The sequence below is a fragment of the Megascapheus bottae genome, chromosome 15 (genome assembly GCF_031878675.1).
Source record: "Megascapheus bottae isolate mThoBot1 chromosome 15, mThoBot2.hap1, whole genome shotgun sequence".
Lineage (NCBI taxonomy): Eukaryota > Metazoa > Chordata > Mammalia > Rodentia > Geomyidae > Megascapheus > Megascapheus bottae.
In genome coordinates, this window is record NC_143523.1 from 19,943,737 (window position 1) to 19,956,837 (window position 13,101).

Sequence of the window (13,101 nt, forward strand, 5' to 3'; positions counted from 1 at the left end):
GAGGGCACAGTGGAGGGGAGGCCAAGAGTGTCTACCAGCGTCTGGCTCTTGGTTTCCTCATTTACCTAGCAAATGAGGGTCTGCATTTGGGAAGCAGGTTGTCCTGCAAACTCTTCCTAGATCATAAGGCTGTAATGGAGCATCTAAAGGTTCTGCCATTTAGATGTCACTGCAGGTTAGTAGTCGTTGCTATTCATGAAGATTCCGCCCAGTGGAACGGTGGCCTAGGCCTTTTTTTTTTGAGGTAGTACTGGTTACTTGTGCTGGTCTACCACCAGTATGTCAAGAGGTGCCCCTAAGAACAGGAATTCCTCCAGTCTTCAGGCAGCCTGGAGACCCAGGCTGTGGCATAGGCCGTGGGCAAGAGAGGCCAGGATGGTTTCTTCTCCCCTTGCCCTGGCCTAGCCTCCACACTGCCTCTCTGAGCTCTACTTTCAGAGTACCCGCTGTGATAGAACCCAGGCCCCGAATGTGACCCTCAGCTGACAGCCTGACGTCCATCAGCCAAGTGCCTGCCCCTCCCTCCAGGGTCCGCTTGCACCTTCCCAGGCCATGGAGCGCACCCCCTCCCTCCTTCCTGAAACATAAACACAGATCGAGTAACAGCATATTTTGACTCCAAGGCGACTGTGGAGTGGCTTATCAAATTATCAGAGCCTGTGGATTTAATTGGAATTCTGCAGATAACCCCCGGCATCTTTCAAGTGTGCTGCTGCAGGGGCGCTGGAGAATTTATGGGGCTGCGGTGGGGGAAGGGCTCCCTGGCTACCTTACAAGGAGGACAAGATCTGGACAGCTCAGACATGGGGGCAGTGGGCAGCAGCCTTTGGCTTGGATTCCTTTGTTGAGTTCTGGGGCGGGGGGTGGAGAGGGAGCCGTCTATCAGCAGCAGCTCTTCCAGACCGTCAGCCCAACATAGAGAGGTGATTATCACAGACACCTTAGATCTGCCTGCCCAGAGCACACAGTGGTTGTACATCCCCATGCCTCTCCCCCACCCTGGAAGGATGTTCTGGGAGCCCTGGCACATGCCCCAAATCTGACATTCTTGTAGATTAGTTCTTTGCTTCTCATACCTCTTTCTAGTCTTTTCTCAAATAGTGTCTCAGTGAGAGGCTAGCTCCGATCTTCCTATTTAAAAATACCAAGGTGCTTACTCTCCCCCATCCTGTGTCCTCTTTCTTCTGCATTTGTGACCTGACTCCTATGACTAGAATGTGGCTGTCCCCAAAGCTCTTGCACTGTAGCAGTAGTAATAATAGTAGTAGTAGCAGCAGCAGCTGTTGGGCCGTTAAGGGACGTGGTCAAGTCATGAGGTCTCTACCTTTGTGTAAGAGGCTTAAGAGAACCCCCTGGGCTTCCCTGACATGTGAGGATATAGCTAGAAAATGTCATATCTACAAGAAACCAGACCTGCTGGTGCCTTCATCTTGGACTTTCTAGCTTCCAGAACAGTGAGCAAGAAATCTCTGATTACTAAGTTACCAAATCACTGAGAATAAGGCATTTTGTTATAGCAGCCCAGGAAGACTGATACTTACTGAGTTAATTCCTAGACCCATCTGCTGGAGTGTCAAGCTCCAGGAGAATAGGAACCTGACTTGTTCTGATCTCTGCCAAAGCACCCAGGGCCCAGGATAGTGCCTGGCCCACCGCAGGAACTCAGGGAATATCTGGCCAGTAAGTGGTTGATGTCATTCCATTTTCAAGGTAGACATGCGATGTTGTTTTCTTTGGAGACTAAGACTCAGAATGAAGTAGCTAATCCATTCAGCAAATGGATGAGCCAAGACATAATTCTCATGAGCTGGCTTTCAGACGTTTTACCACAGTTCTAGTCCCCCCCCACCCTCTCTTTCTTCATTCTTAAAGTTCTGTCACCAGCCAGAGCAGGCTGAGATCAAACAGTCCCATTGTCATTTGTTTTCCTTTTGAGGATAGTATATGCCTTAACCTTCCTGAGCTGCTGTTACAGAATACTATAGCTTGGTGGCTTATGAACCAGACAAGTCTATTTCTCACAGTTCTGGAGGCTAGAAGTCCTAGCTCAGGGTGTCTCTAAATTCAGTGTCTGATAGGTACCTGCTTCCTTCATCCACAGCCATCTTCACACTATATACTCACATGATAGGAAGGCAGAAAAATTCCATGGAGGTCTTTTAATTACTTGGTTCTATCCAGGAGCTGGAGCTCTCAACCCATGGTCACCTCCTAGGCAGAGCCCACTGGCACTGGCACTTAGTGCATCCCTCTGTGCTCTCAGTTGACCCCTCTCGGCTCTGGGCCCAGGCCTGTCTCCTCAGTCCATTTCTTCCTGCTCAAGCAAACTGAGATCTTGATTAAATTCTTGAAATTGCACTAGAGGAACAGAACCCCGCTTACACTGGCTTTTGTTCTCAGCCTCCGAACCACAGAGCCACCCTCTGTCGGGGCCTAAAACAATGCCCCTGTGTTCAGAGGGGTCTGGGGTGAGAGGTGGGAGGCACTGGCCAGATTAGAGTCATCCCTTCCCCTCCGACCTGCCCAGAGGGCCACCTTGCCCGCAGCCAGGAAGCTTGAGCCCCCTTGGGAATGCCCTGCCTCGTCTGCTCCTCCCAGTGAGACATCTCCTTGAGCATCCCAGCCCACCTGGCCTTGGGACCCAGGAGAAGCAGGGAGAGGACTATCCTAGGGGGAGGCCAAAATGGAGATTGGGGCCAAGTTAAGCTGGTTGAGTCAGGTGGTCAGCAAGGGGCCTAGAAGATGAAAGAGAATGAGGCTGCATGGGGAGAAGATCCAGGGCAGACAGAGAGCAACTGTGTTCGTTCGTTCCATACACAGCTTCTGCCTTCCTCCCGTTCCCTTTGTGGAGACAGTGCACTCAAAACTAGCTTGTTAAACCTTGGTATGCTGGACTGTTTTCCCAGGGCACAGAGTGTCGGGAGGAGAGGAGGATCTGCCAGGCTTGCCCTGGGCCCAGTAGGAACCTGAGTTAAGGTGATGGTGATTATAGAGCTGGTTAGACTGAGGGGTTGGAGGTCCCCAAGTCCCCCAGGCCCGTGGAATTCTGGGTCCAACCTGTTGGGAAGGCAGCTCAACCATTTGGCATGTTGCTGACCTCTGACATCTTGGGTTAGGGTTTTGGCTGCCCTGGTGTCCAGCAGTGTGGCCTTAGTGGGACCATCATTGCCTTCCCTTCCCTGTGTCCTGGCTCGAGCTGTGAGTGACATGGACTGACAGGTGAGCAAAAGGCAGTCGCTGACATAGGTAGAGGTATCACCCTGCTACCCCTCCTCTTCCTAGAAGGCCAAAGGAAGGTTGTAGGGAGATCCCTGGAGTCCCTGCTACATATTCCTTCACTCGAGTATTTGTTGTGCACCTACTGTGTGTCAGGGACTGTACAGGACAAAAAATTCAAAGCCCAATATTACCATTAGGCTGAAGTTTTTAATCACCAGAGTACTCAGGAAGATCATAGGTTTAAGGGCAGCCTGAACAACAAAGTGAGACCCAACTGAGGCATAAAGTTTACAAGACCAAAGGTAGGCATGGTGATTCCTACCTGTCATTCCAGCTATATCAGAAGTATAAATAGGGGACCGGGAGTTTGGCCTAGTGGTAGAGTACTTGCCTAGCATTCACGAAGACCCCAGGTTCGATTTCTCGGTACCACATACATAGAAAAAAGCCACAAGTGGTGCTGTGGCTCAAATGATAAAGCTCTACCCTTGAGAAAACCCATGGACAGTGCTCAGGCCCTGAGCCCAAGCCCAGGACTGACCCCCCCCACACACACAAAAGTATAAATAGGAAGATCATGGTCCAGGCAGGCTCCAGCAAAAGTGAAACCTTATTTTTTTAAAAAAATATAATTATATGTTATTGTTAAGATGTTGTACAGAGGTCTGGGTATGGGGCTCATAGTTAAACACCTGTCTAGCAAGTCTGAAACCCTCAGTTCAAACCTCAGGGCTACTGGAAATAGAGAGATAATTTGGGGAGCACAGGAGATTGAGACAGTTTCATTATATCTCCCTGGTTGGGCCCATCCTCCCACCTCCGCCTCAAGAGTGACTGTGCAAAGTCAGAACACCCAACTCGGAGTGTAACCTTGTATGACTTCTCCCTCTCACATCTCAGTTTCCCCCTCTGTGCACAGAGTCAACACCACTAGCAGGACAGTCATGAGCTTCGAGGGCGCTAGCATACATCTAGAGCATCTTCTGAGCATCTGGCCTCTCACAGAGCCCAGGCATGGCCCAGAGCAGCCCCTCAGGAAGGGCTTGTGGGTACAGAAGTAGGGGCCCTAGCTAAACCTCCTTTAGCCCTTGGCTCCAGGATCCTCCCCAGGGCTGGTGCTAACTGTGGGGTGACTCTTCTTGAAGCATTCCCCCTGGCTATTGGGGACACCAAGGTCCCCACCCATTATCTGTCCCTCTCAAGGGAACCATGCACCAGGAGTCAGGGCTGATGTCAGCCCACCCGTGCACAGCTCAGTCCTGCTGGCCCCCACTCTCTGCACCCCACCCACTCACCTGGGAAGGACATGGGCCATTCTGTCCTTCCAGGTCATCCCTACACACACACACACACACACACACACACACACACACCTGCACAAAAAGCCTCTTCATGCTGATGGGCAAGATTGCCGGCTGGACACAGGGGCTGCGGTTCTGAGGGTGGCTGGTGGGAGAGGGCATAGAGCTTCACTATATTAAAGTGAGCCTTGCCCACTCACCTCTGCTATGATCCCCTTCCACTTGGGTGGACAGAAGACAGGAAAGTGCCCAGAGGAAGTGTGCCCACCGGAAAGGGTGTCACTGTAGGGAACAAAGGCATCCATGGAACTGCCCTTCATACTGATGGATAGTGGCAGGGAAGTGGTTTGAAACTGTCTGGCCTCAGCTCCCAGAGCATGGCCCATGAGAGCAGTGTCTAGCATTTCTTCTCTCTCCAAGAAGGGGCAGAAGGGATGTAGCAGGAAGGGTTCCTGGTACGGGGGCTGGGCTGGGTCACAATATGTATTTAGGCTTATGCTTTCTATGTCCTCTGAGGTCTTACCCCCCTGGAGAGTGGTGCAGTTGCTCTGACCCAATGGGAAGAGCAAAAATGGAAGCTGTGACAGTACAAGTGCCAAGTCATCAGCTGCCACAGGCAGCCTGGCCAGATAGTCAGGAGGGCTCCCTGAGGAGGATGCATTCGGGCTGAGACTGGCCAGGATGAAAAGAAATGCTGCATTGCAGAGTCAGAGGTCCCTGAGGTCCAGTTAGAACCATTTGGCAAACAAAATGCCCCAGCTATTATCTAGTGTGTAGCTAGTATCTAGAGCTGACGTTCACAAACAATTGAAAGGCAAGAGGTGAGCATTAAGAAGATGTTGTGACATCTTCTTCATGGGTCAGATCAGTTGGGTCTTGAGGTTGACTGGTTGACTGGAGCTAAGACCCCACTTTAACTTGGTGGGCCATAGCTTACAGGATCAGTGTGCATCGAGCCCCACCTGGTGGCAGCAGTAAATATTACAACCACTGACATTTTGGCTAGATTCTGTGGCTGTGGTTGCGGCTATGTGGAAGAGGTGCTGGATAGCAGAGTGGAGTTCATCTCACTTACTTACCAGTGCTTTCCTATGAGACTCCTGGTCTTGTTTGCAGGCAAGGTAGCTTGGTCCCAGATTGATTGTCTTTCAGCTATTGTCAGAGGTGCCCTTAGTTTCCCAGGGCTCTCTGCACCCCAGTCAACCACACAGGTAAACTGAAGCCATGCCAGGGTCCCTGCCTGTAGAACTCAAGATGGGACCTGTCATCTCACGAAGGGCAGAAGGATTAGATGAGCGTGGGGAGTGAGTGGGGGGTGGGGAGTAGGCACTAACGGTTAAATTGAATTCACCTTCCATGTATGGGGTAGGGTTCACTAAGAGCCCCTCCGGGCTGTGTTGAGGTTGTGTTACCTCTGACCTCAAGTGCTCTGCAGATGCCTCCTGCTGTGGACTAGATGTCAAGGAGGGGCCTTGCCCAGCAGGCAGCTTTGCTGGAAGTGTCCAGAAAAGCAGATGGCTGATGGTCCTCCCACCCCCAGGTGCCACCTTCCCCCCCCCACCCACACACATACTGGCTTGTTTGTCACCCCAGGAATTGTTGAATCCAGAGGACACACAGGTAGCTTCAGGCAGCACATTGTCTGAAGCTGGGAATGACAGGTATTTTGGGCTGAGCATGGTTCAGTGGTTCGGGGCAGAGGGAGATTTTCTTCTCCAACATACTCCTGGTATATAGTCTGTGTGTCATGAAACTCCTTGTTTGGTAACTATTAGTACATTTGTAATTACAGAACCGTGGCTGTCATCCGAGTTTAGAGAGAGATTTTCAGTGTTTTGTGTTCTCTAGTGTGTACTCCTTTTTGCTTTTAGTTTTGTTTTTCTTCTTTGGTACTGGGGATCAAACCCGTGATGATGCACTTGCTAGGCAAGCACTTTGCCACCGAGCTGCATCCACGCCCTCTCCGGTGTTTCAGAACCCAGCCAGCACCCCTTCCCTCACGCCTGTCTGAGTGCTCGCAGGGTCCCGCCCCTGCCACACACAGGCTGCTGACGCTGTAGACCCTCCTGTCATTCCAGGCCTTCCCTGACCTGCACGCAGCACATTGCTTGGCAGCCAGGGATGAAGCCAGGGCGGCAGTTCTGAGATGGCCTCACAGCACCGATGAGTAGGAGCCCAGTTCAGTGGGCATCTTCCATGTTTCTTGAATCCAGTAGTGTCCAGTAGTGCTCACCTTGAACTTTATGCCCAACCCCAGATAGCAAGGCCCCCTTGAATACAATGCTAATACCACCCCCCCTTAGCTTCTCAATAAGCCAGTAGGCACAGGCCACAGACCAAATGGCCAAGCCACAGAGATGCTCAACTTATACCCAGAGTAAGTCTCAGTTGGCCCTGCATCCCAGCTGAGGGATGTCAAGTGAATTGTTTGCATGGCTTCTCTTGGGATGCCCCCGGGAGGGAGCCAGCAGAGCTGAAGCTGCCCCCACGCTCACGTCTCAACTTAGAACGAGGCACTGCCTCCACCAGCCGTGTGTCAAACAGGGTAAAAGTTTTACCTCTTCATTCCTAACCTTCTTAATCAATTAGCCCACCACCTCCCCCTTGCAAATGCCCCTCCCCCGTCCAACACACACACGGGGACTTCTCAGTTGTCTATGCCAGAGATAAAATTAATAAAAAGCAGTTCAACACCCAGCACCCCCCTCCCCCCCCCAGAGGCTGTACCCTTTCTGAGAGCCAGCCAGGATGGCCTCAGGCTGGTGGAAGCTGCAGGCCTTAGGCTCTGCACCTTCCTAAGTAGAGGGTGTGGCTTCCCCTTGCATTCTACCTACCTCGTTAGAGAAAGCTGCTCCCCTGGGAGAAGGCGGGGCCTGCACACCTATGTTAATCCCAAGCCACAAGAGGTCTTCCTCTATGGTCCTATCCCACCTGGTCCACTCACCACCTACCTGCCATAGGAGGGAAGTGCACATGTGTTAATTCCTGTGCTGGTCCCACCAAGGGCTGGGGACTGGGCCTGGGCCTGTCATCTACAAGGATCTTACTGGATAGGTAGAGGACAATTTATGTCACTCGAGGCTTGGCTTAGAATCTTCCAGAAGCCAATCTGAGGGTGAGATTAGAGCTCAAACTATTTAGTTTTTGGAGGTGAGCTTACCAAGCCCCAGTGCAAGCATGCATGGAAGAAGGGAAGGCAGCTGGGGAGGGAGGGAGAGGGGGGATTTCAGCAATTTAACTCTACCTGGACCAGCATGGGGCTACAGGCTGACGCAGCTCAGGGCAGCGGGACAAGGCATTCTTGCATCTTTGATGCCCCCTCCACACAGTGGCCAGAGGGAGCTTTCTAAAAGCCTTAGCAAGCGAGTGTCCTGTTCAAACCTATAGCTCTGGGGCCTAACACCCAATAGATGCTCTGTAAATACCTGCAGATGGAAGCATGATGGGAGAGAGCCGGGCAGTAAGTTGGGGCTACTGGGAAGATCCTGCCTGCCTCCCAGCCTGATGCTGAGCCTAGTGAGTGCGATACTGGATTAATGATCTCAGGCCTGAGGTCAGCAATGGCTAAAGTTATCAGGAAGGGCTGCCTGGAGGAATCCATGCATCTCTTCCCATGAGGGGTGGACTGTTCACTGTCCAAGGGGCAGCAGCTGGATGAGGGGGACCAAGTGTACAGGGAGGATTGCCTTGAGTAGATGTGGATAAGAGCAAGCTCTCAGGACAAGATGAGCTGATGTGTATCGAGGGCATGTTTTGGCACTGGCACAATGGAGATGTGTCATTGCGGCCTTGTCTGTAATGGTAATAATGATGGCAATCGTGTATACTCCCTACCCCTGCCTCTGGGAAGTAAAAAAGGGTACTCCCCCCCAGGTAGAGAGGAGGGCTCAATGGTGACTGGATCTAGCCCAGTCCCCTCCCCCACCCCTGGGGTCCCCCACTTCTGGGTAGCCGAAGACATTATTGGGGGGAGGATGGAGGTGGTAGCCTGGGCCTGCATACCTGCTCTCTAATAATGTTCTGGTGAAGAGCAACTTTACCACAGTCATAGCCTGGTTGGCTCAGAAAACACAGGTACTGCAGCTGATGGGCCCAATCCAGTCCCCGACAGTGACAGCTCAGGGAAACTGAGGCACAGAGGAAGGCTGGCATCTCCTATACTGTCTGCTCAGGGTACACATGACTTGTGCCAATAGGATGACTAGGTTTGACATCCACCCTTTTTTATCTGCCCAGGGATGCAGTGATCAAACTGTTAAGAAGCCCTCCTTATTGGCCCTGGACCTGGGCTAGCCCACCCGAAAGCCAAGTTCCCTCTCCCGACATACACACCACTGTACTTTGGCACCTGGCTCTCCCTTGGCTCTGCACCCCTTTGCCCTGCACTTCAGGTACTCACAGTGCAGAGTGGTGGAGCCTGCCCCTGTGTGGAGCAGCCCCTCTGCCTATGATGAGGACAGGGCCTGGACAACACTCCTGTAGCCGGGCATCAGCGAGCCTCCCATCTCTCAGGAACATCAGACCCACAGCAGAAAGTACCAGGACCGGCTCCTTCCTTCACTCCATCCTCCCCTCCCCACCTGTGCCCTAACTGTATTGCACTTCTTCTGGGGCATAACTCCAGTGCCTCCCTCTTCTTGGCAGCCTTCCCTGGCACATTGGACCACTTTGATCTCCGGTCTTGGGAATTCCTACACAATACTCTCTTCTTTTGATCAAGCTTTGGGGCATCTAATCACAAAGTGACTTAACTGTTTTCATTTCCTGCTTATTTCTTATCTCTTCAACTAAACCATGTGTGCTTTGAGGTAGAACAATGTATCTTCTGCCATTCTCCTGCTTCAGGCACAAGAATGGGTCTCTTGCCAGGCAGTAGTAGCTCATTCCTATAATCCTAGCCAGGAGGCTGAGACCTGAGGATTGAAGTTCAAAGCCAGCCCTAGACAGACACATCCAAAAGACTCTTATCTTCAATTAATAAGCAAAGAATCAAACGTGGAGGAGCAAAAAGCCAGAAGTAGCCATTTGGCTCAACTAGTAGAGTACTTGCCGTGAGTAGAAAAACCCAAGGGAGAGTATGAGGCTTTGAGTTCAAACCCTAGTACCAGCACCCAAAGTGGGGATCTGGTATCTCTAGCAACTCCTCAGCTGGGACATGGGTGGCAGAGGGATGGAAAGTCATAAGGCGCAGAGAGGCTTAAAAGTTGCTTGTGTCACAGAGTGGCAGATGCCTGGACCAGGATTCAAACTTGTCCACTGTACTCTCTGCTCAGAACCATGGGGTGGAGCACTCAAGGCCTTTGCCCAGAATGCTGGGATAAGACAGGCAGACAGACAGACAGACAGACAGACAGAGCTTTTTCCTTTTACTGGGAATGGAGCAGCAGTACAGACCCTCTGGGATGTGTCAGGAGATAAGAAAATTCCCCAGGACCTTTTTTTTTTCACGGGGGGGGGGGTCTAGGTCAGTCTTTATCATCAGCCTCTCTGGGACACCATCTTGGGGGCCTAAGACCCCCACTTCTCCCCCCGAGGAATTCAGCTTTCACCCAGAACAGGAATCTGGCCTCTCTGGACTATGCAGAGTCACAATGGAGCCATTCTCAGAATGCTGGAAAACACAGGCCCTGTGGAGAAAGGACAGATTCTTGTTGGACACAAGAGCCCTCAGTGTGACCATTTACATCAGCTCCTAACAAATGGGGGCAAAGCCCAGCATTCCTGCCCCTGGATGTGTCTTGCCTCGAGGTCTCAGCCCCTCCAGACCCTTCCGTGTCAAGGCTCTCAAAACCAGAACAGAAACCCAGCTTGGGGCTAAGTGGGCTGGGAAAGTCCCCAGCACTCTGCAGACCTCAGCTAACCCCCAAGCCCCTTTTAGGCCCCTACTCATCTAGCTTCTGGAAGAACTCATATGACTATCTCCCACAGAAATCCCTCAGACTGGCCTCCTTTAAGGAATGGGGAAACTGAGGCTCAGAAAATATGTCAGTGTTTTTAAAATATTGCCAAGTGAAAAGTGCCATATCACAAGTTACTCTGAGGCAGCTGGTAGGTCTACATGCAGACAACTGAAACTACTTCACAAAACAGCCTATTCTAGTCATGATGCTCAAATGATTTCTAGTTCTTTCTACCTTTCAGAAGTTCTCATTAGCAAAATAGATTTTAGAACCCACAGTCAGGCCTGTCATTTGAAAAGCAGTTGATCCTGCTCAGGTCCTCCAGTCCCTAAGGGCACATTTGGACATAGAATTGAATCAGGTGACATTCAGCCAGGTGACAAGACCAGTCAATCTCTTACACCCTTCTGCCCGCCAGCTCAATACCTCATATCTATACTAAAATGTTCCTCTGGCTGGGCTCAGACCCTGAATTCTAGATTTCACATCTGAACCCAAAGCTCGATCCAACTTGGCTTTTCTGTCTACCTGCTTAAAGCTACTTTGCTTGCTTCTAGAACTTTTCCTCCTGCCTAAGCTCTCAAGGGACCCAAATTCCTTCAGGAAAGGTCTTCAAGGCTCCTATCCTAGGTGGTTCAGAAAGCCACCTAGGATATCTTATAGCCCAGACCCAAATCCCTCAACCCCACCTCTGCAACTCTTAGCTTTGGCTCAGAACATTAGCTTCTGCATTGCTTCCCCAGCTGTACCCCAGACTTGCCACCAGAAGCACAGCTTGCTTCTCTGGTGTGCACTCAGTTTCGCTGGGTGATAATGACTACGAGCCTCTGGGGCTGCAGGCCCCCTCCCCGGCCAAGGTTGCATACTATGGCCCCCACCTCTCCTAGGAACACTCCTGTTCCCAGCCTCCGTTTGTGTCTCAAGGTCACCCCCAAGTCAGCTGTCTGGCACCCAGCCTGCTGCTCAGGCAGTTCCCAGCAGTAGCAGCAGCAGAACCCACACACAGGCATCCCAGGCCAAGCAGCCAATGTCAGCCAGCAGACAGGAGGGTGAGAACATCAGGCTGGGAGTCCACGTGTGTCCCAGCCAAGGCTGTCACTGACAGGAGGAAGGACGAGGGCAGGGCTGAGGGCCGAGTGGCTCAGCCGGGAACCAGCATCCTTCCTCACAGCTGCTCTCCAAGCCGGCCTGACTTTCCTCTTCTCTCCCTTGCCTTCTGCTCCTCTTTGCCAGAAGGAACTCTAGCTCCACGAACCCTGAGGTGCAGGCTGGCCTCCTCATTTTCCCAGCCCAGTGACTGCTGCTGGTATGTGCTCTTCTTGCAGCCCAGTCCCTGGCGGGCCTTGATTTCAGCCCTACGCCCTCAGTCTTCTCATCTAGAGAATGGGTGGGCACTGGCTCCACTTATTTCAGAACACTGGGGAATTTCCAGAGGATTGTGAAGGGAGGGATCAAGTGTAAAAAAACAGGCTGCCACACCAGAATTAAATACCTTTCCCACTGCCTCCTTCCAGCCTTCCCCTGTTTACTCTCTCCAACACAAACCCAAGAAGGAGCAGAAGTCTCACCAAGAGACATCCCATTAGGAGAACTAAGGGGGCAGGGAAGAAAAGAGTAGGAAAAGTCAACCCTCTTGGATACCTGTTAGCATGCAAATGCAGGGCCCAGTTCCTCAGGCTTTTAGGGGTCTTATAACCAATCTTCAGCTGTAAGGATCAGGAGGGTTCCTTGAGTTTTGGAGTTCCAGGCAGCCAGGGCCGCAGAGGAAGAACCTGTCAAAAAGAAAATGCCCCAATTGATGAGTCTAGATACTTCTGTTTCTCCAGACCATTATTACTTTGCCAGACACTCTTGGACTAGGAAAGTCACTCTGTGGTAGAGCACAGATTGAACCCAAATCCCTAGGTTCATTCATCAGCACCAAAAGAAAAAGAAAAGAAACTGGCCTCAGTGGCATATCTCTTTAGTCCCAGCTACGAGGGATGCTGTAACTAGAGAATAACCCAAGCACCCCGAGTTTCAAGGGACTCTGCAGCATGATTAAAGAGGCCCTTTCCATCTGGGTGGCAGATGGCAAAATCTCCTCCATCTAGATGAGTCCAGGTTATGAACACAGAATGGCAGTAAAGACAGTTCCTGCACTGGGGTCCAGCCAGGCCATGTGCCCTCTGCACACCACCTATTTAGTCCTTCCCACAGCCTGCACGGTGGTGCCGTGACCATCTTCATCAATACCAGAGAAGGGCCATCTGTGGAGATTTGAGCTCAAGGCACAGATCCCCCCACCCACTAGATGAGGGGCCAAGACATGAAGTCTGGCACATGAGTGGGGCTGGAGGAGGCTGTATCCTCTTGCTGGTTTGGAGGTTGGAGGAATCCCACCCCTCTTCCCAAATCCCACTAGGTCCCAGTTGATCCAGTCTATGCCCTTCCTGGCTTCATGGCTTTGATGGTGGCTGTGGCTATGGCCTTAACCACTGTGGGCCAGCTGCAGAGAAGACTAGCCTGGAAGAGCCTGTCAGGATGCTGCCTGGGCGGCCTTTCCAATTCCATTAGCTTCTGGCGTCATCACCAGAGGAAGCTTCGAGGCTTGCCTCCCCCCCCTTCCTTTGGCTCCCTGGGACAGTGATTCAGCAGCTAGTCGGAAGCAGGCTAGACTTAGGATCCACAGGGTGTAGAGT

General features: G+C 51.8%; 1 protein-coding gene across 4 annotated transcripts in view; it reads left to right on the forward strand.

Annotated features, from left to right (window-relative positions):
* Sh3pxd2a (SH3 and PX domains 2A) overlaps positions 1-13,101 on the forward strand; it is a 184,934-nt gene that overhangs the window by 95,802 nt on the left and 76,031 nt on the right. The gene's annotated exons all lie outside the window — the stretch shown is intronic.